This window comes from Danio aesculapii, chromosome 10 (genome assembly GCF_903798145.1).
Source record: "Danio aesculapii chromosome 10, fDanAes4.1, whole genome shotgun sequence".
Classification (NCBI taxonomy): Eukaryota; Metazoa; Chordata; class Actinopteri; order Cypriniformes; family Danionidae; genus Danio; species Danio aesculapii.
In genome coordinates, this window is record NC_079444.1 from 41,532,476 (window position 1) to 41,538,287 (window position 5,812).

Here is a 5,812-nt window from a genome sequence, read left to right on the forward strand (position 1 = left end):
ATGCTTAAAGGTGTCCATTAACCATCTCTAACCTTTATGTAACACATCGTAATTCATCAAGCAGAATGCAGGCATTGCAGTTCAAATCCACATTAGAGAACGAAAGCATTTCTAACAGCTTTGTTCCTAAATAAATAGTCAAGAAAATAATTAAGCATGCAATTAAAATATCTATTTTTTGTTGTATGATATTTTGCACCAAAATATATTGCGATAAATGATATTATTGTCATTTTAGGACCATCTTATGCCTCTCATTATATCATGCCAGAATGACAACTGTTCCAAAGAGCACATCATATTTAATTCTTAAGAATATTTAATTTAATTCTAGTCGTTTTAACAGTTTAATAATCAGGCATTGAAATCAGAATGTGAAAACACAAATCCTAAATAAATATTAATAAATGTTGACACAAAAGTGCGAGGTAAAGAGTAACAGAGGCTGTGATATCAGCTACCAGATCTATATTCAGCTGTCAGACACCAACATGAACATATACTATAGTCATTTATAGTAAATACTATAGTGTTTATTAACCATACTGACACTGACACCTCCAATAGAGATAGAGATGTCAGCTAAAATGTTGCTAGAATTGTTTATTATGTATGGGCGATATATATTGCATCAGCAAAAATGATTGAGGTCATGTCCTTGTGTTGTGTGATAAGTCCATATTGATTATTGTGGGAAAGACTGCGACTGAACAGGATTCTCGATCTCTTCTGGTTTCTAGACAGGTTTTGCTATTAAAGGGGTGGTCCAGAGTGTAATTTTGAGGCTTGGTTGTGTTTATAAGACGCAAAGCAATGTGTGGTCATGCTTCATTTGTAGAAAATCACGTTATTTTTCATATATCTTACTTTCAGTATTTACTGCTACACAGCTACCATGAAAACAGCCACCATATTTGCTAGTTCTTCTAAAAAGAGGCTCTGATTGGTCAGCTAACATAATGTGCTGTGATTCACAGATTGGCTCCACGTCACGCCACTACCAGCATGTGCTTTTGCGCTGTGTAAACAGTTCAGTCAGAGCGGCTGTTAGCAGCATTAGCTGCCTGAATCAGACAGAAAAATAAAGAGCACACAGCTGAACCTCATGCCTGCTCTCTAAAATAAAATCACTTGACAGAAGTGTCTTTCATGTACAGTTGAAGTCAGAATTATTAGCCCCCCTTTGATTTTTTCTTTTTTAAATATTTCCCAAATTATGTTTAACAGAGCAAGGGCATTTTCACAGTATGTCTGATAATATTTTTTCTTCTGGAGAAAGTCTTATTTGGTTTATTTCGGCTAGAATAAAAGCAGTTTTTACTTTTTTAAAAACCATTTTAGGATCAAAATTATAAGCCCTTTTAAGCAATTTTTTTTTCGATAGTCCACAGAACAAACCATCAATATACAATAACTTGCCTAATTACCCTAACCTGCCTATTTAACCTAATTAACCTAGTTACGCCTTTAAATGTCACTTTAAGCCAAGTGTGACCAACCCTGTTCCTGGAGATCGACCTTCCTGCAGATTTCAGTTGCAACCCATATCAAACACACCTGCCTGTAATTATCAAGTGCTGTTCAGGTCCTAATTAATTGGTTCAGGTGTGTTTGATCAGGGTTGGTGCTGAACTTTGCAGGAAGGTCGATCTCCAGGAACAGGGTTGAGCACCATTGCTTTAAGCTGTATAGAAGCGTCTTGAAAAATATCTAGTCAAATGTTATTTACTGTCATCATGGCAAAGATAAAATAAACCAGTTATTAGAAATGAGTTATTAAAACTATTATGATTAGAAATGTGTTGAAGAAATCTGCTCTCCGTTAAACAGAAATTGGGGGAAAAATAAACAGGGGGGGTAATAATTCAGGGGGGCTAATAATTCTGACTTCAAGTGTATTTTCAGGTTATAAGCATGTGTAAGTAATATGAAACGTTCACATATCTTTTGCGAGTTGGTTATTTGAGATGTAGAACGCAGGGAAGCGGCTGCATAGAGAGACACTGAAAGCGTCCACATAGAAAGACACTGCAGCGCCAATAAAGATTGTGGGTGTTTACAACGGTTTGACAGATAAATATGAATTTGTAGCAAAATTATTAACGGTGCCCAACAGCATTTCCCGTTGTCAGACACCCCAATTAGGGAAAAGTCAATTCCTGGGGAGACAAAGATGATATGCAGGAGGTAGTGGGAGAGAATGGGTGGGGGGAGGCAGTGTTGTGCCCTACGAACCTGAAACGGTGTGGGTGGTTGGGTGTGCGCCTTATCTAAAGGGGGGGGGGTGGAGAGGGACGTTTTTTGAGGACCGGATGGGAGTTGCATGATTTCTGGGAGATTATCATTTGTTTCCTGCAAATGCATTAGAATGATAAACTTCCGGGAAACTTCGGGATGTCTGCGTTGTTTACATCCTTGTTTACGTCCTCGCTACAACATACCGTTAACGCTAGAAACTGTGCATGCAGTTGATACATTTTAACAAATAAAAACACTTACAGGTTGTGGCTCACAATACACAGCTTCGTCGGTTGGAGGAGTTTTTAGTCGAATCCAGCACTGGACTAGGAGAGATTCAGAAAGTTCTCCTTTGTCAAATGCTAGAGCTATAAATATTTATAATTCTCTGGAACATAATTAAAATTAAACTGTAACCACTTCTCTCTTTGTGTCGTGTCCATTGAAAGCCCAAATACAGAAACAGAACAAGCTTTGTGGAAATAGCAGCGTTTGGACGCCATTTTATCTTTCTCTGCTTTAACATTACAGCGCCTCTGGCCACGCCCCTTCACTGCACAGGGTGAATGCGGATAACCGAAAGCCTTTGTGATCTCACTAGCCTGGATGTATTTTTTTGTAGTCCCCAAACTTCGTTCACTGTAGGCTTTGCTAAGCTAACTCTCTAAAAGCCAATGTCCCACTTTGCATTGAACTTTGAGCGTACACTGAAAAAAAAATTATTCAAAGATGATTCCTTGGATTTACTCAATTTTTTTTACGCTAAGTGGTTGTAAACAATTTATTTGTGTTGAATTTGAACAAACTAATTAAGTTGAACATTGCTCAATTTAATTTGTTTGTTTAAACTCAACACAAATAAATTTGTTTGCAACAGTTTTGCATGCAACACTTTCTTCAGCGTATTACATACAGGGATGTTGTTTATGTTCACACAGCTACATTACACATCAACTAAAATTTTAAATATTGTAGTGGACCACCAAGAAACCACATAGAAAAAGAAGGGGGGAAAGCTACTACAGAATAAAGCAGTGTTTCTCAACTGGTGGGTCGTCGCGGGAACATTTTCAGTGGGTCGGGGAGTGTGTGGTCAAAAAAACAACAAAGGTTTAATTTTTAACTTATTTTGCTTATACCGGACTTTAATTTTGAAATGCGCGCGCGACAACCACACAGTTTTACATGTGGAATTTCATTTAATTATAGCAACAAATATGTCGAAGCGCAAGTACGACCCAGAATATGTAAAGTATGGATTTTCATGACGACAAAAAAGGCTTAAAACCTCAGTGTGTCATAAGTAGTGAGGTGCTCTCACAACAGAGCATGAAACCTTCTAAATTAAAATGACCTTTAGAAACCAACATCCCAGTTGCAAGGACAAACCTGTGGACTATTTTCAAAGATGACTCCAATAGCTGAGGGCATCACAAGTGTATTCATTTTGTTAAATGACAGCAATAAAATATTGTTTACTTGTAAGTCCTGGTGATTTTCTTATGATTTATCTGTAACTACTTGTGTATGTTAACAAATAAATACAAATTAATTATAATTCCTAAAATTATATTATAGTTCCTAAAAATTTGGGTCGCGGTTTGATGACCATGTAAAAATGTGGGTCCCATGGCCAAACCAGTTAACAACCACTGGTATAAAGAAATACAAAATGGATCCTGGATAGCTGGCATTTTACATTTAAGCTTGCTTAATGTAGCTTTATGTATCCTGCCAAAGGCGAGAGAGATTTCATGCATACATAATGTGAAAACTTAAAATGAAAAAAGCCAGGATGAAGTGAAATCCTCCTCAGAAAAAGCGCCTTTTCATAGTTTCAAAGCCCTGCTACTGTCCACATTAAATCCTGTCAGACTGTGCTGTGTGTGGGAACGAACTGCAGCACATCTCAGAGAAACCTGCAGCGCCCGCAGCCAACGAAATTAAACCCACCACACAAGAGACTCGCATTTTCTCACACGCAGCAAGAGATTGTGCTATTTCCTCCTACAAATCTTAACAGAAGAGCGGAAATTTGGTTGTGTGTTCCAACAAAACAGGACAGATGCCGCATAACATTTCTTACACATTACATTTTCTCTTTGCTTTGTGTTTGGAAGTAGTTAAGGCTCTCAGTTAAGTTTGTAAAGGGTTTATATACATTGTGGTGTGAGTAAATAGAGAATTGCTTACCTGTAGACTTCACAGGCCTCTTCAAAGTCTGACGATCCTCTTTCTGACTGAGACAATGCTGTAAACGCTCTCAATGTCTAACTCTAACGGCCATCAAACTTTAACCATATCGCCCAGTCAAATCATCCATAATTGTTTTATTAACACAGGTGAAAAGGGCACCGGCTGTGGTGATGGTAAATCCACACGTGCCAGAGCATGACTCAAGAAAAAAACACCCTAGTACACACAACTACAGGTGAGTTTTTGTTACTCTGTCACATATATTCACGCATTTAATCATTAAATGGTTAAGTTGTTAATGTTGTAATCTATTACATTTGCCTAGCTCTGGGTAAAGATTAACTAGACATGAGCACACGTTAGAACAAGTTGCACACACATGACGTAGACAAAAAATATCTAATATTTAGCATCTAACCTCTTAAGCACTTTCAGTAGATTTAAATTTAGCCTAAGCTTTTAAACTAATAAAAAAAAAATTCGTAAAGAGCAAATTTAAGTTGTTATCGTTCATACACTGAAAAAAATAATGTCTGCAAAACTGTTGAAAACTATTTAATTGGGTTGAATTTATGTTCAAATTTTTATTGTGAAATAACAAACACTATATCAGTACAAAGTTACATCTTTGTTGCTTTTTTTTACAAAAGAGAACAGAAGAAAAAATAAAATAAAATAAAAATAAATTAAAAAATAAATTAAAAAATAATAATGATAGTAGGAATAAAAATGGAAAAGAAAAATGGAAGCAAAAGTAATAAGTAGGCATGTGCCGGTATCACATTTTCATGCAGCGATTAATTGATTGAGCTTTTATCACGGTATACGGTATTATCACGAAATTGTAATTTTACTAGAGAAACAGGTAAAAAAACACAAAAAACTTCAGTTTCGTCAACTTAGTAACTTTAATAACTTTTTAATTAACTAAAAGTACTTCAAACATTTAAATACAAATAAATATAAATAAAACAATACACAATATAAAAGTAAACTTGAGGAATTATATCAAAGTGAATGTGCAAAGGGAAACCGTCTTCGATCAGCAATCCCTCTGCATTTTTTTGGAACCCAAAATATTTCCAAACCTCTGACTTTACCCTTTTTGAAGGGGGATAAATTGTCGGCAGCGTTCCTCCTTCCGCCATGCTTCTTCTTCGTGTGAGGATTATAGTGCGGTGGCAGCGGCGGCGCGCACTGTGTGCACACAGTGCTTCTACATGTGGGGATTGTTTACATCAGAGTGCGCATCAGTTCTGCGCAGCATATACGCAGTGTTTCTTCAAGCGGTTGATGGAAAATAAGCTAAGGCGCGTTCTAAGAATATAAATTCGTATCTATTATTTTTCACGGTATTTTGAAGTGCTCGCGATAACAA

General features: G+C 36.6%; 1 protein-coding gene across 2 annotated transcripts in view; it reads right to left on the minus strand.

Annotated features, from left to right (window-relative positions):
• ggt1b (gamma-glutamyltransferase 1b) overlaps window positions 1-4,686 on the minus strand; it is a 41,352-nt gene extending 36,666 nt beyond the window's left edge. Inside the window, exon 1 of one of the 2 annotated variants that reach the window (XM_056467613.1) lies at window positions 4,432-4,686. The gene's annotated coding sequence lies outside the window, so the exon portion shown is untranslated. Of the gene's footprint in view, window positions 1-2,499; window positions 2,567-4,431 lie in introns of those variants that run through there. The other variant, XM_056467614.1, reaches the window with a different exon arrangement.
• Between the last annotated feature and the right edge of the window lie 1,126 nt (window positions 4,687-5,812).